Here is a 24,383-nt window from a genome sequence, read left to right on the forward strand (position 1 = left end):
TACCCCTATAGCCCCAGAGCTGCTCCTCATTCTGTTTTTGGATTTCCAGGACGGGCACGGCTCCACATTGCTGGATTGCTGGACTACTTCTCCACATTGATCCATTCCTGGATTGCTGAACTACTGAGTTCCTGGATTACAGAATGACATCCATGTCTAACTCTCCAGGTGCCTCTGCCTCAGCACCACCCCCATGCCCTCCACCACCACCACCTATCCAAGGGCCTAGAGAGGGGAACAGGCATGGAGATATAGAGAGGGATGAAGAGGAAGATGAGGATGAGATAGTGGAAGTCCTTACCACTGCCAGCCAGCATGAGTCTTGGGTGTGGAGGCTCTTTGCCACCGTTGGAGGGGTACCCAAGGAACGTGCAGACAAGGTGCACTGAGTGCAAAACAGTGCTCAGTCATGGCAAACCGGGTCTGTACAGCTATGGGACCACCTCCATGCGGCGACACCTGAGGTCAAACCACAAGGCGGCAGTTTCAGAGGGTCGTCCCCTTTGACCAAAGTAGTAGGTTGAGTTCCTCTACAACATCCTCTGTATCTGCTCCTGCCACCGCACTGTGAGCCAGCGCATCCCTCAGCCATCCTTGCAGGCCATACGTGACGCAGCAGACCCTTACCTTTCGAGGGTCACTGTATTGTGCATCTAGTGGGACGTGGTAATATGCAGGGGGGAACAATTTCAGAGTGCTTTTGAGGCTTTGGTCCGGGGACATGAGAAATAGTGTCCCCTACCGAAGTGAGGCCCGCCCAACATATTCCTCTCTCCACTTGACCTTTCTTATCCCTGTGGTTGGGGCCCCTTCCCTATCCACCCTTCCCTTCCTTTCCTTATTTGTCATGTCTAAAAAAAAATAATGTAAAACAACAAAAAACAAAAAAATGGCTCTTTTCAGAGCCACCTTTCAAAGTTTAAAAATAGAAGTGCCAATTTTCAAGTCTAATGAGGGATGAAAGGGTTTCAACCCCCTCTCCCGAACCACAGAAGACGAATAGATACTAGGGTTCTTAATAACCCTACACCATACTCCTGACCCTGACCATGTGGGTATCACGTATAGCAGACATGAAGCAAAACAAACTGTATGGCACACACAAGGGAATCTTCCCTAAATGAATTCAACATGACACATGGCCCCGTGGGCTGACATTTAACATGAGCAAACAGAAGTGAAAATATAAATCGTGACTTTCCTGTCGTGGTAGGACTGGACAACCTTGCCCCTTCCCATTAGTAAAGATTCCTCTCTTTACTGCGAGTATTGCCTCATACTCCGGGTATAAACCGTGCTACTCACACCGGTTTAACTAACATCAATAACTCATGAAGTCTCTCAAAATGTAACACATAAACATAATGCTCGCAAAATTTACATGAATACTTGAGTTTACTTATCTTAGGGTCCGGGTGCCTCTAGAGTACACCCGGACATCAGGACATGCCGCCGTGAAGTGCCGTAGCCTCTGGGGGCTACTTCCGTGCATAGTCTGAAGGCAGCGGTATAAATGAGTTCACCGCCACGGCCCAGGGGAAATGGGGGGCCTGCTGCGTGACTCGCGTGGCCTCCAGAGTCAGCCTGCAAGGATCTGCATGTGTGGGCCGGCAACTCTCTCTCTCACTGTCATGTTGCCTGCAGCCGTCTTTCGCCTCCGTGAATGTTTCTCACCAGCTCGCCATCAGATCACTCAACGTTTCTCGCATGCTGCCAATGGCTAAATACTCTCCTTATGGCTTCAGCTGTCTCACGGCGCGAATTCCATAGACTACAACTCGCCCCTAAGCATGCTGGGAACCTTAGTTATTTCCTCATTTTCTAATACACTGTCTCATGGGCTTGCCCCAGACCCTATTCCTGACACCAATAAAATGGTATAAGGCCCTGGGCATTCTGAGAAGTCTGCAGACAGGGCGGTAGTCTGCAGACATAAAAATAACATGTGGGGGTGGCACTTTCAACAACATCGCACTCTTTTCCAGGGGGAAGTGGTGGCTCTGAAAAGAGCCTTTTTGTGGTGATTGTTTGTTTTTGGAAGGTGGAACAGGCCAACATCTACTGGAAAAATGCTTCTTATACTTGCAAAAAGGGCTGCAATGCATTTTGAATATTTCGCAGAAAAAGCTGATTACCAGCATCAGTAAGATGGATGCCATCTCTGGGAAAAATGTTCGTGCTACGAAATGTAATATTTTCATTCTGGAAGGACGACATACCAACATCTCTCAAAAATGCGCAAATAGCCTTGTTAACATTGCACCTCGTTTTCTCCATTTGCGGACCAAATAAAGAAGAGTGCAGCGATGTCTGTCTCTGTGCAATGTGAGAAAAAATTACTCAGGAGTTTGGAAACATGTCCATAACTTTCCCAAGTGCCTCCTTCATTGCAAACTGCAGTGAGATGCCGGTAACATGTCCTAAACTGTTCCCTCCACAATGAATAATAGTAATGTCTGCATGATTATGTGTCACCAAAGTGGCACAAAGAGGAACCAAATCCAGCCACTCCCTTTCATGCACTCCAAACCACTGCACATCCACATGATGGAAACCAAAATCTGCAGCCACTCCACAATGCTTTGCATACACCTGCAACCAATGAATCCAAGAGTCTCCCAAAATCCAGACACTCTGCCTCCTGAAAGACACAGCCATAGCCAACTGCACACCTCTCAGCAAACAGACCTTCTGCCACAGTCTTTCCTTGCACACCACACCCAGGAAAACTTGGTTCCCAATGCCCTGGACTCCACAGTCCCATTTCTATGCCTGCCAGCCTCCAAAGCCCCGGATGTGGCACATTAGCTCTGCGGACTACCACAGTGTCCGTGGACATATCGTGCAATTTGTGAGGGGTGGGGACAGAAATTGCAACCACGGTAGTCCATTTCCATTAATAAGAAAGAGTCAATTCCCACAATCAGTCAAAGTAATGCCATCACAAAAAAAGAACTTGCACCATCCTCCAAAATGTTCTCATATGGGAATGATGACATCCCAATAGCACACATAAAACAAGATATCACTTGGTTAATAAGATGCCTTCCTATGTCTTGTTGAGGATTAAAGACACATCCATCCAGCCCTAGGTGGTATTTGGGAAAAGATGACCTTTGCACATTGAAAGAGGTGCATTAGTGCCTTCAGGAACTGATTCATGTCACCATGCAAAGGTAAAGCACTCACATACCCAAAATACATTCCCCCACAATTAATCACCAGGACAGCTGGACTGTTGAAAACAACCAAAAAAAGTGTAAGTACACCTTGCAAATTTCTCCCTGGCACACTGCACCACAAAGCTTCCACTCCCTCCAATCCAAGGTTGGCAGAAATGCCACATATCTCTGCATACCTCTCCAGATTACTCATAAAACAATCTCCCACCATCCACACACTCACTCTCTCCATCTCTTCAACCACAGCCATCTTCACTACACACAGCAATGAACAAAAGGATTACCCTCTCTCCCTATGAAACACACCCTCAACACCTGATTGGCTAATCCCGCCAGTCCCATTTCCATGCCAGGCATGCTGAGAACCCCCGGATGTGGCACGCCATGTCCGTGGACCACGTGAAACAGGGCCAGCCCGTCTTCCATTTCCACATCACTCTCTGCACCACTCCCTCATTGGCTACACATAAGCAGTCACACAACCATCCACCAATCACATCCAAGACCTGTACATCTTCTTCTATGATCACACTTCAGCACTTTAGTTCTACTGTTGAACACTATGCATACAAGTCTCCTGTGATTGCTAAGCACCTCCAAAATAAAATACTGTAGACCTCCCCAACATATCTGCTTCCAGATTTATCCACATCTGCATCAATCAACACAAACTATAGATATGCATATATTTTATAGAGTGCATTTGCAACTCTTTTTTATATACCTGTGAACAGGATACCAGCCACTTACCCTGCATAACCTACTCCATAAGCATACTGTCATTTGTCCCAGCTCCTACCATCAAGTGGCACTTACAATGCTGTGTGCTTTAAATGTTTTATTTTACCATATCACCTATTGTAATGTCCAAACTGTTATTCTCTTCATTCCTACTGCCATTTTTACAACCACTTCCCCCATTAACACACCTGCTATAAAATGCCTACAATACATATAGAAAAAGAAAACTGCATGTTAATGGAATTCCACACACAGAAACATAATACTGTCCAATCTCTACATCTTTCTGAGCCTTTACCTCACCCTACTACAACTTGCACTAATGCATTTTCAAAGTAAATAGTGCATTCATATACAAAGCTGTGCAATTTCACGCACACATTAATTATTCCTACCAAGAAATCCTTCACTAACTTTAAATAATGTGTTCTCCAAGTTTAATTATTGTGCCATTAACACACATATGTACTAACTTCCTTCTTTTGAAATTACAGTGAAGATCACTCTCCTGAAAGCCAGTGGCGTCTAGAATGGAAAATGCAACCCAGAAGAAACCTACTGTTAACATCCAACAAAGTAAGTGCAATTTTGTCATAGTGTTCTACCTATTACTCAGACAGTACAGTGCTCCTGTATTCCAGGCTACACAATTGTATCAACACAAATTCATTTGCTTCACTCTTACTCATTGCACCTCAGCAGGTGCACACTTTGTATTGTCATTTTAACACCAGTATATTAACATACAAATACCACTACAGCCTTCCCAACCTGAAGTAACAGCCCGTTTTCTTTTCTGCATCTAACTCCTTCAGGGTTAGTCATTTCTCAAAGAAACAAGCTGGAGGAAGGTCTCTGCCTTCGGCTGGGGCCTCCCTTTAGAACAGCCTTCCCGCCACCTTGAAACGTAAGGAGAACCATCTCTGGTTCCAGAGGCACCTCAAGACCTTCCTCTTTATTTCTACCTTTGCCCCTCTTCTTCCCTGCTAATCTCTCTTCTCTTCCCAGACACCGTGCGCCTAGCCACCCTCTGTACTTCCGGCCCAGGTACCTGATTACCTTCCCACCCTCCTACACTGCCACCAGGCCACCCTTTGCACTGGCATCTGGATCTGTACCAATACAGTACATTGACCCACTTTTCTTCTGCACTTATCAAATTTTACCGTATCCACTTAACCAAGCACTTGCCACTTATTCGCTACACTACCACTTTTTATCACCTTTACTTATTTATTTCACTTATTGTTTATTCTGTCCCCTCTCTGTTGCGCACTTTACACTCCTCCCCCTTCCATGCACTTTCCCCTTTTTTCCTTTTACCCTGCACTTGCACAATGTTAATGTCACTAGGCCTAGCAACATCATTGTTCTGTTCTCCCCTCTTCCGCTCCCTCTGTCTAGTCACGCTCTGAAACACTTATGTATGAGTGCGATATAAATTAAATATCATTTCATTCCACAATCACACACCACTATACATATGCCTATCATCATATTCAGACACACATGCACAGAGCACACATATACATTGCTGTTATGCTTGAACTAAAATGGCGCTGGTGCGCAGTGCATTATGGGAGCGCTCAGAGCCATGATGGATATTTACTTCATGCCGCAGTGAAAAGCTGCACACATTTTGCTGAGTGTTAGATTCACGGTGCTGAGGAAAACATGCTTTCCAAACCTGGTATGCGGTCAAGGACATCTCTGCTGGGAAAGCTAACTTTGTTATGGTTTGTTATAAGTGTGTTTTTAGAGGAGGGAGGCACTCTGCTCCTTGAGGATGGCTGTCGATTGACCCAGCTGGCAACCAATGGCTGCTCATCAATGCTCAAGTGCAATTTCCAGAAGGTTCGAGAACCGCCACCCCTTTTCGGAGTGTGCATATATGTGGTGCCCTGGGGGTGGTCAGGTGAGACTTCAGCCGGAGGAGGACGCTTACGTCCGGCAATCCTGTGAGCTGTGGTATTCTCGGCCTGGCTGTTCCCGGGGTCTTCGAGCCACTTCTGGGCGAGATGAGGAATCCAGTTATGCTCACAGTGATTTATTTCCTTTTGCATTCTTTGCTTCTTCTGTGATTTATGTCTATGTTACTGCTGTGAGTTATTACTATGTTATTACTGGTTGCTTTTAAACTTTGAATAAATAGCTGTATAAGTGCTCATTATTTTCTAAGAGTGTGTGGTTGGGAGTTATTGCGTCTATCTGCGTTCAAAGTATTGGCTCTATAATTGCATTGGTGATTTGTGATTTTCCGTGTACTCTGAGGAGAGCAATACATTTTTGGCGTCACGAACAGGATACTTGTGATGAGTTGTTCCGAGTATTCAAGAATCTGTTTGAACGTAGATAGGATTCTGTTATCTTGCAAGTGAAAGTAAGTGAGTAGTGAAGTTGTTTTTTCCCTTTGCCGATGTGGGAGTGATTGCAGTGTGGAGAGAAAAAATATATAGATATAAAGAGGTTTTGTTTTGTTTGCGATAATGAGTAGTTTGTTCAGGAAAAAGAGCGTTACCGCTGGCGGTGAATGTTCTGATGTTGTTATTCCAAGCTGGACTAAGAGTCCATATGAAAAGTTGGCCCAGGCGTGGGCATGTGGTGCAGGGCTAAGTGAAACATGGGATCAGAGATTGGGAGATGCCGATCCGTCTGATGTAATGGCATGCTTGCAACAAGTTCCAGTGGAACGTGGCAGAGAATGTGCGGCATTAGGTAGGCGAGGTTGGGTTCTTTTGCATGCTTATAGGAAAATACATCAAATGAAGGTGGAAATGAAAAATGAGGTTTTGTGATTAGAGAGAGAGCTGGCTGCAGAAAGGCAGACTGTGTTAATGCAACAGATTCAAATGAAGATAAGGCTGATACATATCAGGCTGTGGCCGAGAGGGCAGCAGTTAGAGTAGCCCGGTATAAGTATAGGAAAAGACGGGGAGGGGTCAACAAAAGAAAGGTGGCAACTGTAATCACTACCGCTGGTGTGGACTGGGATCCGGATAAGTAGGATGGTGATATTTTTGACTCAACCAGTCTAGAAAGTAGTTCCGCAAATGAGTCTGACCCCAAAATGGAAGTGAAACAGAAAAAAGTGGCGGCTAAGCCCATTAGAAGACGGCGAGCCGGACCCCACCCGCAGAATCCTGCTGCCGGAATGGTTGATTTAACCACACTGGAGGATTACACACAACAGGAGGTGGGGGAAATGATTACCCGTTTGAGACAAAAGTCAGGGGAAGCTTTATTGACATGGATGGTGAGATTGCTAGATGGGGGTGCTGCAGGGTTGTTGGTAGATTCTACGAATTAACCGTGTTTTTTACCTCTGTCAATTGACACCAATGTACAGGAGGTCTTAAGGGCAGGACCGCCCCATGACGGAAATGGTTAAGATACACAGGTGTCTTTGTTGCACCTGATAGCTTGTAACCGTAAATAACCCATTACCACAGATTGGCTTAGGGAAGAAACAAAGTGGTATACGTTGAGAGAGGCAATTCAAAAAGTCAGAGAGCATGCTATGAAAGAGGCTATTCACATAGATGCTCCTGATCACATGGGAGCCGTGCCGCTCTCAGTTTCAACTTGAAACATGGTGATTAGAACCGCGCCACCCGCATACAAAAGTGTCATTATGACTTTGCTCGTAGGTGTGACGGGCAAAGCTACTGATGAGGTAGCGGATGCCATTCGGCAGCTTGCAGATTTAGGGGAGTGGGATAAGAGCGATAACAAGCCACGGGAGAGAGAGGGGCGTAGTGAGAGAAGAACCGAAGGCAGGCGGCAAGATAGCAGAGCCTCCCGAGTGTCCCAAAAAGACATGTTTTTGGCTTTGTTAAAGGATGGTGTGCCACACGAAGAAATTGATGGCATTGAAACCAGAGTAATGTATGAATTATGCAAAAAAACGAGGACTTGCAGCCAAAGAGCGCTATAAGCAGGTTAAGAAACAGGTAGTCACCACGCCAAAGGGGGATACCTCACCTTCTGCTCCCCTTGCGGAAGAACAAGACAAAGGGTCTATGGGGCCACCTTCCCCATACCAGCCAACATACGCTGATTTGAGAAAGGTGGTGAGTGCAATGTTAGAGGCGGAGTCGAGTCACACTCATTCGAAGTTTGACTAGGCTTTGGCCAAGCTCCGGCAGCGTCTGCCCGCATAAAAGTTGATAGGTGGCCCCATGTTGATGTTAAGATTTTTTGGGGGCCAGGAAATACACAAGGGGTGCAAGCATTGATAGACACCGGGGCAGAGGCCTCTTTGATTCAAGGCAATCCAACACGATTTAAAGGCAAACAATTTACTATTACAGGTCTAGGGGGAAAGGAGACCCCCGCAGTACAAACGAAAGTGGAGATGAAAATAGGCAATTTGAATTGGCAAAATTACCAAGTGTTGATTGTCGCGATACCTGAATATATAATTGGCTTTGACATTTTGGAAGGATTAACCTTGGGACTTGGTGGTAAAACGTACCAGTCTGGGGTGAGTGCATTGATCTGTACACCCATTACAGTAGGCAAATTGAAGATGCCCCCAGTGCAAGTGCCGATGGCAACCAAGCAGGTAGCAATGAAACAATACTGCATTCCTGGGGGGCACAAGGACATTTCAGACACCATCAAAGAGTACGTGGATGCCAGTGTGTTACGCCCTTTTACCACCGCATGGAACAATCCTCTCTGGCCTATTAAAAAGGGAGATGGGTCGTGGAGGATGACAGTGGATTACCGGGAGTTGAATAAACACACTCCTCCCTTAGTGCCCGCAGTCCCAGATGCCATTACCTTGATTGAGAATGTCCAAAAGTTTGACGGGACTTGGTATGCAGTGATCGATTTAGCCAATGCATTTTTCTCTGTGCTAATTGCTGAAGAGTGTCAAGAGCAGTTTGCATTTTCGTGGAGTGGACGTCAGTACACTTTCACGAGGCTAACTATGGGGTACATACATAGCCCGACTATCTGTCACCGGCTGGTGGCAGAGCACTTAGACAAGATACCGTGTAAACCTGACATACAAATCTCTCATTACATTGATGATATTTTGATTCAGGGCAAGGATGAGCACAGTGTGCAAACTCAGTTAGATGTCATTATGGAAGGATTGAAGAAAGAAGGGTGGGAGATTAACCCGAGTAAAATTCAAGGTCCAGCTGAAACAGTGATATTCCTAGGGATTCAGTGGCATCATGGCCATCGAGAAATGGTGCCAAAAGCTCGACAGACAATAATTGAATTCACCACTCCAATGAACAAAAAGCAAGCTCAGCAGTTTATAGGGCTGTTTGGGTTTTGGAGACAGCACATTCCCCATTTAGGGCAGATAGTGGCCCCCCTCTACAAGGTGACACGAAAGAAATATGAGTTTCAGTGGAGGGAAGAGCAACAGAAAGCCTTTGAGCTGGCGAAAGACACCATGCAGCAGGTGCTTGATTTATGGCCATTGAAGGAAGGCGAAGTGGAATTAAATGTGTCTGTACAAGACAATTATGCTAACTGGAGTGTGTGGCAGAAACAAGACAGAAAACGTGTGCCATTGGGGTTTTGGAGTCATAAGTTGCCCGATGCTGGTAACTCATATACTCCGTTTGAGAAACAATTGCTGGCGTGTTATTGGGCCCTTGTTGATACCGAGCAAATGATGGTGGGCCATGATGTATTAATGAGACCAGAAATACCAATCATGCAATGGGTACTGAGCTCTCCTAAAACGCATAGAATAGGACATGCTCAAGAAGCCAGCATAATTAAATGGAAATGGTATATTCAAGACAGAGCCAAATCAGGGAAGGGTGGAGTTGCAAAACTACATGAGCAAGTAGCCAACATACCGCCCTCAGATTACATACCACCGGAAGTGCCTGAAAAACGTGAGTCTCCCGTGAAATGGGGAGTACCTTACAGAGATTTGACCATGGAGCAAACAGAGCATGCTTGGTTCACGGATGGCTCAGCTCGATATGTGGGAACTGAGCGGTACTGGAAAGCAGTGTCATACAATCCCAAGACAAAAAAGATGTTGACAAAGTCAGGGAAAGGGAAGAGCAGTCAGTTTGCAGAGCTTTACGCGGTTTACCAAGCATTGAAACAAGAGACCCCTGGTCAATGTTATGTGTACACAGATTCATGGTCAGTGGCAAATGGATTGGCAGTGTGGTTGCCAACTTGGCAAAAGAATGGGTGGAAGATTCATTCAAAAGAGTTGTGGGGAAAAGAACTGTGGCAAGATATTGCAGAAATGTTATCACAAAGTGAAGTCACTGTATATCATGTGGACGTGCATTGTGCCACAGACTCATTAGAACGTTGGTTTAATTCTGTTGCAGACGAACACACCAAGATTTCATCTGTGGATGCAGAGGCTCAGGAAGACGATTTGGAGGGTTTGGCCAAATGGGCTCATCAGAAATGTGGGCACCTTGGAGAAAAGGCTACTATCAGGTTGGCACAAGCTTGAGGAATCAGTCTTCCTTTAGAAGTAGTGAAAACGATCATTTTGCAATGTCCCGTGTGCCAACACCAACTGCATAGACCTATCCCTCAGATTGTTCAGGGTACATTGCGAAGAGGAAAATTACCAGGTCAAATTTGGCAGATTGATTATATCGGTCCCATGCCAATCAGTAAAGGTTGTCAGTATGCATTCACTATTGTGGATACATACTCAGGATATTTGATGGTTTTGCCATGCAAACGTGCAACACAACTGAACACCATCAGGTTGTTAGATCAGATCATACCAGCTGCTTCTGGGTTAATTTAACGAATGAATGGGTTATTAAAAGAACAGTTGCGCAAATCTGGAGATGGCAATTTGGCAGGCTGGCGTGATCGTGTGTTTGATGCGGTGCAAGTATTAAACAATAGACCTGTGAATGAGCATGAAACTCCTTTAATGCGACTAATGACTCCTACTTTACAGGTTCAACCGAATTCAGTCAGAGAAACACTATTGTACTGGGAAATTACTCCGGGTTCTTTAGCTCCCTATCGAGCAACTCCAGAGTCAGCAGGGGTAGACTTGCATTCCCATGAAGAAATCAGATTGGACCCGAGAGGGATGGTTGTAATTGAAACAGGGATTGGAGTACAAATTCCCCCAGAGCATATGGGATGGATTGCCCAAAGATCTGGCCTAGCATTGAAGTGAGTTCAAGTGTTGGGAGGGGTAATTGATGCTGATTACCAAGGCGAGATTAAAGTCATCCTAATGAATAGTGGGGACCAATTGTTATCGATCCACAAGGGTGATCGAGTGGCCCAATTGATCATTATTCCTGTTAAGTTGTCCATGATTAAGAAGGGGGAGCCTCCTACAGTGTTAACTACCCGTGGGGATCGCGGTTTTGGCTCTTCAGACAGTATGGTACCGGGTGCAAAGGTGTGGGTGGAAAAGCCAAGTGGCCCACCAGTTCCCGCAGATGTCATTGCATCAGGCAAAGATCAAGTAGTTTTAGTCATGGAGCCTGGTAGAAAGAAATGGCAATATGTGCCCGCAGACAAATGTTACCTGAGAGAGTGATGTACAACACTGATATCTCTTTTCTGGCTTTGCCTTGTAGATCCTGTGTCTGGCTGGTGTAATTGTGGTACTAAATGGACTCCATTTGGGAGAGTTAAACAGCCTGCTGGTACCAACGAAAAATGTCACATCTGTGCCAGTGATCAAGGGGATACTGATAGTGATGAATAATGTCCCAAAGCAGCCTTATGCCGATGCCGAAAAGCCAGCCAGACCAAAGACATGGATTTGTGAAATGCGGTAAACACGTCAGGAGCAAGTGAAAACAACCTTGATGCCAGTCATGCAAGAAGCGTTTTCAGTAGGGCGAAAACATTCTCCTATGATCACCCAGACGGAGAATATGTGGATATATCTGGTACAGCAGGTGCTTAACATATCGCACTTCTGTCTTACTGATGTGCCCAATGCTGAAGCTTTACTGACAACGTGCTTGGTAGCAGTGCCGACGCCTGTTCCAGGTTTAAAGCATATCTTCGGCGTCACACGCAATGATTCTTTGGTTCAAGATTCTGATATTAGGCAATCTTTTTACATTTATGAATATTGTAGGTTTTGCCAAGAAACCGATCGCATATGGAGAAATTTGACACGTGTTATTACTTATAATATAACCCAAGGTGATGTATGTTATTTTATGACCTGCAATGCACAAGAAATTGGCAAATGCCAACAGATCGATTTAACCAAACAGCACAATCATACAATGTTTGAGCAGCGACTGTGTTCGCGATTGCCACGCACATGCACCAGTGTAAATAATACTATGTCTTGTAATCATACAGTGATAGCTGCCAGTCATTTGAATCATGTGAAACTTCCAACAGGATGGCTCTTTTCATGTGGCAACATCACATACACTTATATTCCAGCTAACATTTCCGGAGGTCCATGTGCTTTAACTCGATTAGGACTAATGATGTTTCCTTTACACCCAGCGATAACTCAAGGTAAAATGTCAACTTTCAAATCTGTGGGTCTATCTCCTGATTGTGATTCACATGTACACTTGTTATCAGAAGCTGAGGTTCTAGCATTAACCCTTTCATTAGTGGGAGTTTGGGGTTTAGCTCCTGGGGGTTACAAATCTTTGATGAAATTAGCATGTTTAGTAGTCAAAAGCCTTAATCATACTTCTCAGGCATTAGAAGAATTACTCCTTGATAGTCAAGTTATTAGAAAGCAACTTTGCAGAACAGAGCTGCTGTTGATTACCTATTGCTAAAGCATAATTTAGGGTGTAACACATTTGAAGGTATGTGTTGTTTCAATTTAAGCGACCATTCACGATCCATTGAAAGTCATATTCGAGGTTTGAGGGATCTCATTTCTCAAGTGTCTCGAGATCGTACCGGGAATTGGTGGGATTGGTTATTTTCATGGATACCTGATATTGGGGGTACACTACGTTACGCTTTTGCTTGCATTTTCATTATATTAGATATCATAATAGCTTGTTGTTGTTGTATTCAATGTATTCCCAATTTAGTTTTAATGTTTCGTAGGTTTCAGAGACCGGATCCTTTGCCACCGGGCTATGGAAGGTAAATATCCAAGGGTGGAATTGTTATGCTTGAACTAAAATGGCGCTGGTGCGCAGTGCATTATGGGAGCGCTCAGAGCCATGATGGATATTTACTTCATGCCGCAGTGAAAAGCTGCACACATTTTACTGAGTGTTAGATTCACGGTGCTGAGGAAAACATGCTTTCCAAACCTGGTATGCGGTCAAGGACATTTTTGCTGGGAAAGCTAACTTTGTTATGGTTTGTTATGAGCGTGTTTTTAGAGGAGGGAGGCACTCTGCTCCTTGAGGGTGGCTGTCGATTGACTCAGCTGGCAACCAACGGCTGCTCATCAATGCGCCAGTGCCATTTACAGAAGGTTCGAGAATCGCCACCCCTTTTCGGAGTGTGCATATATGCGGGGCCCCAGCGGTGGTCAGGTGAGACTTCAGCCGGAGGAGGACGCTTACATCCGGCATTCCTGTGAGCTGTGGTACTCTCGGCCTGGCTGTTCCCGGGGTCTTCCAGCCGCTTCTGGGCGAGATGAGGAATCCAGTTACGCTCACGGTGATGTATTTCCTTTTGCATTCTTTGCTTCTTCGTTGATTTATGTCTATGTTACTGCTGTGTGTTATTTCTATGTTGTTACTGGTTGCTTTTAAACTTTGAATAAATAGCCGTATAAGTGCTCATTATTTTCTAAGAGTGTGTGGTTGCGAGTTCTTGCGTCTTTCTGCGTTCAAAGTATTGGCTCTATAATTGCATTGGTGATTTGTGATTTTCCGTGTACTCTGAGGAGAGCAATACAATTGCCAAACCTCCCAACCCACACTTTCCTTTCTTCTCCAACAGACACTTAGGAATGCCTACCAAAAGGCAATTCTGTAGAAAGCAACACAGAAATAAAGCAGATCAAACTAAAAACGTACAAAATAGCCATCCGCCTCTGCAAAATTTGTACAGAAACTTCAAACAAATAAACTAATACAGTCACTAGGCAAAACTGAAGCAGCTTGCAGGAAAGAAACTGACTCCTCTTTCAAAATGTAAAACTAAAAAGAAATGTATTAAGAAGATTGCAACTACCACTAGTGCTAATACTGCACCTATACATTTTGATGTAGCCACAGGTTAGCATACCAAAAACATAATTTTACAAAAATGTTTCCACCACAGAGTCCTTCAGAACCTTATAAAAACATGGGGACAAATCATGCTCAACCCTTAAAACCTATCGCAGAAAACAAATCCTGGAAGCTCTCATCGACAGAGCAATCATTCACAAAAGGAAATTATTTATATTAGTTTTAAACAGAATGAAACCATTAACAAAACAAATTACTAAACTACAACAAGGACTTTGCAACAGAGGTAATATCGACCAAAATAGCTTTGCAAATGTCTGTGCAGGTCAGTGGAGTCACACCACTAGCTCAGAGCCATATTTCAATCAAGACGCGTACAAACAAAAGCAAACAAACCCAATTTCCATACATAGCAGTGGACGAGGGTATGAAAAGGTTAACAATACCATTATGGAACAAGAAACGCTGCTCACAAAAATATCCCCAGAAAACTTACAATCAACTCTCCATTCCATCAAACCAATACGTCCAGTCTACAAATAGCCGTGCACATCAATGTGTAACGTGAGCAAAAAATCTTTCACATCTTTATGTCAGTTCCTCAATCAGTATGTGAAGGGCAAACACAAATTAAAAATTTAAATATTACAAATTATAGAGTCCTGTCCAGTGCTCAAATACACAGTACTACAACAACATTCATTAGCCTGCATTTCTGGTCCAACCTGCAAAAGCACCACCATCATATTAAAATGATAGCAACGCACCATTCAACTGTATGAAATCTCGTGCATAAACTGTACTATGCAAAAAGTTCTGCTTTAGCACTGGACCATTTAAATAACATTCTTCTACATGGTACAGCCAACGAACTACTCGAAGAAATAGAGCACATCCAAAGCAAATATTTTGGAAGTGAAACCCACTTAGGAAATCCGGTACCTTTCGAAAAGAGTAGCAATATCCTTGTAAATGTCAACCCACTATTACACACATACAAAAAAGAAATACTAAAGTTTAAAAGCACATCTGCTGGAGTACCAAACCAAGTATTTGTATGTTGCTGCAGAACTTTTTATAAAAAGAGCACCTAAACTGTAGACATAATGTACAAAATAGAAGACAATGAGCAATACCAGTGATTTCAATTAGCTCTCTATCTTATAGCAGAAAAAAAATACGAAATTACTAAGCCATCATACTTTGCAGATACTGGACTACAAAACTTGATAACAACCAAATACTTTCACGGGCTATAACTAATAACTTGGCAATATTCCGACTGCCAAAACCACTGCAACAACTTAACTTGTATGAGAGCATTATAATCCAAAGTGTGTGCCCATTTCAAGCAATAATACGCCTTCAACCAAAAACAGCAAAAATGCCCCCCTCTGATTTACTGAAAGGCATTTGTGGCCAAGTAGTTTATTTACCATTAGATCTCAAAGAAAATGTAGACACTCTGGGAGTGCAATGGCCAATAGATCAATCTTTGGCAGCAATTAGTGGACTTACATAAAGTTAGGGAAGCCGTGCAGTATCTAAAAGAAAACAATGAATAGTACAAAGAAATAAACATTGAAGAAAATCTGACGGAAACCACCAAAATAATATAAGACTCCTCAGGAACTGGGCAATTTGAATTTCTAGATCCTATTACAGCCTCGAATATTTTGGACCACTATATATTTCACCCACTGCACTCCTAAAACACCATAGATGATGTACTAGAAACATATCAAATGCGGCAAGCCAAAGGATCTCCAATCAGCATATGGGGGAAAAAGTGTAGAAGCACGAGCCTTTCCTCTACTTTTTCCTACTGGTAAAGGTGGAAGGTACGATGAAAGATCCACAAAAATAACAGCATCAGAATACTGCTCTTTGCCAAAGTATTCTGAAGACCCCAGATTCATACAAAATATTGAATACATATTCCACCTCCTCTTTGAAAGTGAACTAGAAACTCTATGCTATGGAGTTGCAGACACATTGAAAACAGGTTCCAATTTTCAAAATATGTCTGTTACGCAGCTACTTGAAAAGGTGCAAGAAAAAGATGAAGTTTTACTGTCAAGTATTACAAATCTTTTAGCAAACATGCATGGTGCGAAAGAATACTGGTTCCGGCCTCACGCAGATGTACGCTGCATGATACGCAACCTTGGCCCATCCACGTGGTTTCTGACTTTAAGTTGTACAGGATAAGCATGGGAAGACTTGCACGATTTCCTACGCAAAGCACATAAAATCAAAGGAAATGTAGGCATGAAAATACCAGGAGAACTCTGCTCTCTTGATCCTGTAAATGTATCAAGGTACTTTCATCATTGCTTTATTGCCATGCTGCACTTCATTTGTAATAAAACAGTTCCTCCCCTCGGAGAAGTGGAACACTTCTTTTGGAGAAAAGACTATCAAGCCAGGGGAGCACCACACATCCACATGCTTTTGTGGATTAAAGATGCTCCTAAATTTGGTCAAGACAGTGATGCAACTGTTTTGCAGTTCATTCACAAATATGTCACTTGCAAAATCCCTTCAGAAACTACACATAGCGACCTACATGCACACATTTTGCAGTTTCAAAGACAGAAGTGTGGCAAGTATTGTCGGCACAAATATAAAAACAAAGGAAAATACTACACCAAATGCTGATTTGGTTTCCATAGACCAGTTTCAGCAACAGGGCAAGTGAACAGCTTCATGTCTTCTGTAAGACACAGTGTGAAAGGCAAATCACCTAAGATCACATACTGCATAAAAAGAACAGAAGGATCAAAGTATATCAATGATTACAATGCAATCATTGCCCTCCTATGGAATGCAAATACAGATGTTCAGTACATTGCAGACAATTCCACTGCAGTTGCATGATATGTCACAGCCAACTTAACCAAAGTAGAGAAAACAGAGCTGAAAGACCTCTGGGATGACATATCATCTGACAAAACACTGTCACAAAAATTGTACAGCTTCGGCATAAAAATGCTCTCCCATAAAGAATGTGGCTGTTACGAAGCCGCAGACCATTTAACCGGCACCATCCTTGTATGGGAAATCTGAAAACATAGTGTGACTAAGCCTTGGTCCTGCTGCATCCAGAAAAAAGAGTTCTCAAATCATACCGAGACATATAAACAATAGCCAAAAATGATCCCAACAACCAGGACATTTTGAAAACCACTTACTGGACGCATACTACCCAAACAGGAGTACTGCTTTGGAAACCATGTGTCTATACCACATAGCCCAAAACTTCACATACAAAAATAATATTAAACCAGATGAGAAAAAAAATACATAGTCAAAGGTTGTGAGGGCAGCCTGGTTAAACCTACCAAACACAGCCTGATTAATCATATGAAACTATCATTAAAAACTCCTCAACATAGTACATGGCTCTACTGCAACTTTCTAAACCATGGAGACAAGAAGAAGATGTTTTAGATACCCATACCTCCTATGAAGATGCTTTAAATGCAAAGGAAAGCACTACAACAGATATACATTTTACGCAGTACAAAATCATGTTGGACAATGAACGCCAACAAGAGGAAGAACTCCAGGCACAACTAAATATAGACACTCCTGACAGCAGCCAACCTTCTCTAACAGGAAGCAAAGAACCAGTTGGACGGCAACTCATAGCAAATGAGGCAGAATTAGCCATGGCCGAAGTAGAAAACACCATGTGTCTGCATGAGCAATCTACAGAAGACTTTGCTATACTCAAATCATAATTAAACAATGAACAGCCTACCATTTTCCTAGAAGTAACTAAAGAAATTGAACATAGTGTGCACCACGAAACTAAACCTTGTACCTGTCAAGACTATAAACCTATACTGCTGTATGTAAGTGGTCAAACTGGTTCAGGCAAAACATGCATAATAAAAATAATCAGCAAGTTCCTCCAACAACTGACAAACAACAAACTTTCATCTGTTGTAACTGCCCTCACAGATTTAGCTGCCTACAACATAGGTGGTGTGCCTTTACACCGATTGCTACTCCTTCCAGTCGAACACCAAAACAAATTAGATTCCTACACACTTTCAGCAGAAGCTGCTATGGAGCTATGCAGAGTTTTGAAACAAATGAAAATGCTGCTAATAGATTAAGTGAGCATGGTCTCCAACCTAATGTTGGCTTTGATTCAACTCAGATTGCAAGAGGTCCTCAAAACAGACTACGAAGAACTCTTTGGAGATCTTCAATTAACACCAGTGAAAGATTAACTTATTTTTAAAACCTTAGGACACAAACTGTGCCATAAAACTCTTGGCAGCATAGGAAATGTAAATCTTTGGCAACATTTCCAAAACAAAGAACTAACTGAAAACATGCGTCAGTCTGTAGACCTCACCTACGCCAACATTTTGAAAAGTATTTGGATTGGTGTACTATCTAAGGAAGCACAGTCTATATTAAATACCAGATGCATCCATGAGCTATACGGCCATAACACATGTGCTACTAATGACACGGAACAATCAGCACACAAAAATGTAAACTGTATGTCCTTAATGCCAACTCTTGCAAGCTGCACACAATTCAATGAAACAATGCTGAAAAAAGAAATGCAACCACTAGTGCAAATTTACTCCACAGACAAACTGGACGTGCACGGTATGACACTACCCATGTGTCAATGAGCCACAGCGCGACTAAATACCTTAGAAAACGTTATCTCTAACACAGCTGGTTTAGAGAAAATGTTAACATTGTGTTTAAACTGTAGAGTGATGCTAATGCACAACCTTGGACTGGAACAAGGATTAGTTAATGGAGGACTTGGTACAGTTGTTGGCTTCCAAACATACCCACGTGACCACAACATTCAGTTTGTCAATGTTCACTTTGACAAACTTTCAGAAGTTAAAAGGATAGGACGCTCAACAGCCCGATTCCTTCTTTTCAAAGACATGTATGTACGCAGAGAACAGTTTTCTCTGTCTCTAGCATACGCAGTCATCATTCATAAATCACAAGGTCCAACCCTAGATCGAGTATTGATTGATATTGGCAGCACAGTCTTTAAGGAAGGCATGTGTTACGTAGCACTATCATGCCTACATACACTTGAAGGACTATTTCTAGTCAATTTTGATGCAAGTAAAGTCAACACTGACATTCCTTGCATTTTAGAGTACAATAGACTATGTGCACTCTACACACTGCATCTGAAAATGTACCCTGTTCCTCAAAAGGGAAACTTTGTAAGAGAAAACTAGCGCAGACTTAACTTATACATGAACACACAACAGTACCTCCAAAGAAATTAAAAGCAGCTGGTACTTCATCAATTACCACAATTAAAGGAGGATCTACTGAAAACAAAATGCATACCCACCTAGACAAACAAAACCAACTACCTCTTCAAAGAAACTACTTGCACTTCCATCAAATGAGTTAGAAACATAACTGTCTTGTCCATTCAAATTCTCCAATACAACTGGCACAAATTGCTATGCAAATGTAGCAATCAATGTTCTATTCCAATTGCCACCAATTGTTGAAAACATTTACTTAAACGGCACAGACCAATTGTGTTTGCAAATGTTAATCATTCACAGAAATGCAACAAACAATCCTGACAACAGTAAAAATGTTTCTGGAACATGGCAGGAATTGGACTACTGTGCGGGAATGGTGAGATTCACTATAAACACACAAGAAGATCCACAAGAATTTCTAATGTACTTATTACAAGTACTGGAAAAAAAAACATACCTATGAATGAAATCTTCCAGATTTCATACATGTGAAAACATGCATGCACTCCCTGCAACCAACCACATAATGCACAAACAAGTCCCTAACAAGCGCTTTGTGTATGTATCTGTACCTAACCGTGACTCCATTCCATTTAAGCAGCTCGTAAAAAATGCAAACCATGGCATATTATGTACTACTTGCAATTCCAATAATCGTTCTACCTTACAGATACAGTTACATAGCCAATACGTAATAGTAATGCCTTTGTGTTACAATGCAGATGGTACCTAAAACAACTGCAAGCTGACTGACTTCACACATGGACAAGTATCAGTTGGCAAGAAAACCGTCACAACTGTAGGCATAATCTACTACGCAGGAGCCACAAACAATGCAGGCCACCATACTGCACACATTAAAAAGAAATGTGGATGGTTTGAATGCAATGATACTTCCACTACTCTGAAACAAAGATTACCACCAAATCTTGCAAACGCCTACTTAATATTCTTGAAACCAAAATGTATTCACTACTCTGAGTATGAGTGTCTACAAACTGTCCTCAAAACATACCCTGCAGAAGTAAGAAACTGTAAACACTTAGAATACGCCAACTGGTATCTGACTGCAACCATAATACTGCAATATAAGCTTTTCTGAGGAAACCCTGCAACACTTATTATGTATAAACATGTCCTCAACAACTTCAAAACTATCAACAGTTAGAATACACCAACAGGTATCTAACTGCCCCCAACATTCTGCAACATTGCTGTGCAATACCACAGTACTGACAAAACATCAACAACCAAACGCATAAATAAATACTGCCAAAAGGCACTAACAAATAAACAATGAGAATACACAAACTGGTATCTTACTGCAACAATAGTAAAACCACTTCCAAACCAAAAACCATACACCTTTTCAATTCCTCCTACAACAATAGACCACCGAACAAGACTGTGCCATATAAGAACACATAAACGTAGAAATGTATTTTTTAATCCTGCATGGATTTGTTTTTCCCACAGACCCAAGGATTATGCGAAGAAACACAGGAACTGAGCACATTGCACAGTACACTGGTTTGAAGCATAGTACTTGTGAAGTACTAACTATGAGGGTCCACAAAGTACACAAAAGTCTGCTATGCAATGCAATAACACATTACAAAGTTCCTACCCTAACATGTGATCCTTTCTTTTATCACAAAGAATGGAAAAACAATGTCTGCTACATTTCCACATACCTTGCAAACAGCTGCATAGAGTAAGTATACAATTATTGGTGTCACAATGTTCAGTGCATGTCTGTATTATACTGCGATAGTTGTAGCCAGGCATGGAATATCACACACCCAACATTCTGAACACTGTCCAACCAACCAACTGTCACACACACTGTCTACTTTTTTTTACAAATACTATTACACTACTTGCAGCCAGGGAACAAGCTCTTAAATACATGCCCCCTATGCAATCCACATGCCACTGTCAAAATGTTTGCACGCTTGGCTGTGTTATGCTGCAGTGGTTGTGGCCAGGGCCTAGAGCCTTGGGTGCATCCACCGCAGCATGACACAGCCATGCATTCAAACACCTGCCCACTTCTCACAACCCAAAAACATAACACAGCTACTCAAGCCCTATCCACTTCACTTGACATAGTATTACAGTACTTGCAGTCAATACACAAACTCTTCAATGCATCCCTCTCAACCCAATACCCTACTAACTATCCAAAAGCAATACATCATGACATAGGAAAATACCCAACAATCTGCCCAGAGGCCACAACCCAAACAAATAAGGCATCCAATTGAAGCCCTGTCTATCACAGTACACATAGCATTCAAGTACATGAAACTAGTCAGAACACTCTTCAGACCAGTAAGCCAGCCAACTGAGGCCCACCACACCTTTCTACACATACCATTACAGTAACGAGTGGCCACACCACCAAACTCTTCAGTACATCACCTCCACCTATGCACCCAAGACTGTAATAGCTAGTCACAATGAACACAACATAACACAGTCTTGCACCCAACAATCTATACACTAACCATCATCTACATAACACTCCCCCACCCTAATAAATCCTACTTGCAGTTACTACATAAGCTGTTCACCTGAGCCTCTGTCCGCGGACTACCGCGGTGTCTGCAGACACTGTGATCACAGCACTGACTTCTTCCACATAAACAAATACATCATTTAACCCATCGTTCACTCCCCCACCCTATCCAGTCCCTCTTCCCCCCAGCACACTTCCCAAAATTGGGTTTCGGCCCTGGTCGCTGCCGCGCTATCCACGGATATCTGCAGATCTAACATGGCAGACGCATCGGGAAAATGTGACGCACCTCGCGCTTCCCTCCAGCCAATCGGCGAGCACGTCATAAGTCTGCGGACATCACGGTGCATTACAAGCCAATCTGAGTACTGTCTGCAGAGCAAACAGGGAAGTGGGTCCGCTCAGCAGACCCAGATATCACTAATGTTTTTGGACCTACATTTTGTCTATTTTTAAAAAAACTACTGAATGGATTTTCACCAAATTTACAAAAGCACGCCTTTGGGACCAAGATGCTGCTTCTGCTACAAGTTTGATGAAAATTCGTCCAGCGGTTTGGGCTGTAGTCATGAGCAACGTTTATTTCCGTTCAGTCTATGGAGAAAATAAAATGTGGAACCCCCCAGAACTTTGCCCCACCTTGACAAACCTCACCAAACTTTCCAAAATTATTCGGAGCGGGCCATATAATTTCTTTTGCAAAGTTTGGTGTCCAGGCGGAGCGAAGTTATAAGATGCCCAAAAAAGTGCACTTCCTATGAGATGAGCACCTTAACAATAACTACACGGCCGCAACCGCAGGCCGTGTAATTTGGTGCCTGAATGTTGGATCTGTAAGTACAGTTGTACTACAATATGCCCAGTAAAACGGGAAGTAATATTCCACATTTGAATAATACAAATTCATTGTGTAGCTATAAATAATATATCTTTAAAGAAATGTAAAATGAATCCCAATGAAAATGTCGTTGCAGGTAACGCAAGTCAATTACTCTACACCTGAACCCGAGAATCTAAGGACAAGAAAGTCGTAATCAGCCCATCGAGAAGCTTTTGTTAATAATAATATAAAAAGCATAAAAAATATCAGACGGGATGTTGACAAAATAGTCAATAGGAAAAAGATTGTGGTTTGGTGGACAGTGCTCCCCTGATTGTGGTTAGGCGGAAAGTGCTCCCCTGATTGTGGATAGGTGGACACTGCTCCCCTGAAGAAATTTCTATAAAATTGTTTTAAATGGTTCAAAGGAATGAAACATGTGGGGACAAATGAATTATGAGTGAATGAATAATGTTGAATGATTGAGTGAATGACAGTATTTTTACTGTAGAGTTGAATGAATTAATGTAGCCTTAAATGGTTTAGAAAACTCTCGTTAGCACTGAATATCACTTACCCATTGATTCTGATGAAGTGCCTTAACAAGAATAATATTGAATGTACCATAAATGTCTTTATAGATGAAATTTAAAAATAAATTATGAAAAGAACTTGCTGAATTATGTACAAATACAGTTTTATGCTGTTTGACAATCAACATGTTTTCCTTAGTGAAGAGTGATCAAGCAGTTGATGTATTGTGTGTGAATATTTCAGACAACATTAGGCCACCTAAGCACTTAGTTTAGATAGTTCTGATACAGAGGGACTGCTCTGGTTCATCTTTAAAAACCATCTAGTCTCCAACTTAAGTTATAGAGTTGGTGACGGCAACACCAGGTTTGGAGGATGTAAGGGGAGGGAATTGGGGATCGCTGCTTATTGTTAGATAATGCGGTTGGCGGTGGTGGCAAAAAGGATTTGTATTCTCCACACCCAGAGGTTTGTTTGGAAATTATTTCTTAACCCTATTTTAACATTAACCTAATGGAAAGTATTGAAGTACATGAGTTCTCATGCATGACTTGGAATGGAAATGGGATGCGCAACAAGATCAAAAGGGGCACCGTTCTAGAGTTTTTGATTAGGCACAGTCATGACTTCGTGCTGCAACAAGAAACTCATTTAGCTTGGTTGAATGGCACGTTCTTTTTCATGACCAATTATTCTGTCTCCCTACATGCAGGGTTACCCTAAGGCTCTAGAGGATACGCGACTTTTATCAGGAAAACAGTTCCCTTCAGCATCACTAAGGTTGCCCAGGACAACATGGATAGATACGCTTTCATTATTGGTGAACTACAGGGAAACAATAGGTTTATTCAATATTTTTGCACCATCGCCTTGCACACAGATCTTTTACATGATAGCCAGGCCTTAATTGTGAATCACACTGCAGGCTTGTGGATACTTGTGAACAGAGGATAGCACAGGGACAACACGCTGGTCTTCGAAGCAAGACCAAGCAGAGCAACATAGATTCAAATCCCTAGTCCACGATTAGAAACCGAAATCAGGTATGGTATTAGGCACATTATAAAAAAACGATTAAATAAATTAAATACACTGCGTTACGGACCGTGTGGTCGGCCGCTCGAGGCTGAGAGTGGGTGACGCAATAGATCATATGAACCTCTATACTTTTACTAGCGCAATGGGGTTGGC

The sequence above is a fragment of the Ambystoma mexicanum genome, chromosome 2q (assembly GCF_040938575.1).
Source record: "Ambystoma mexicanum isolate Mex_15411 chromosome 2q, UKY_AmexF1_1, whole genome shotgun sequence".
In the NCBI taxonomy this organism is placed as follows: domain Eukaryota; kingdom Metazoa; phylum Chordata; class Amphibia; order Caudata; family Ambystomatidae; genus Ambystoma; species Ambystoma mexicanum.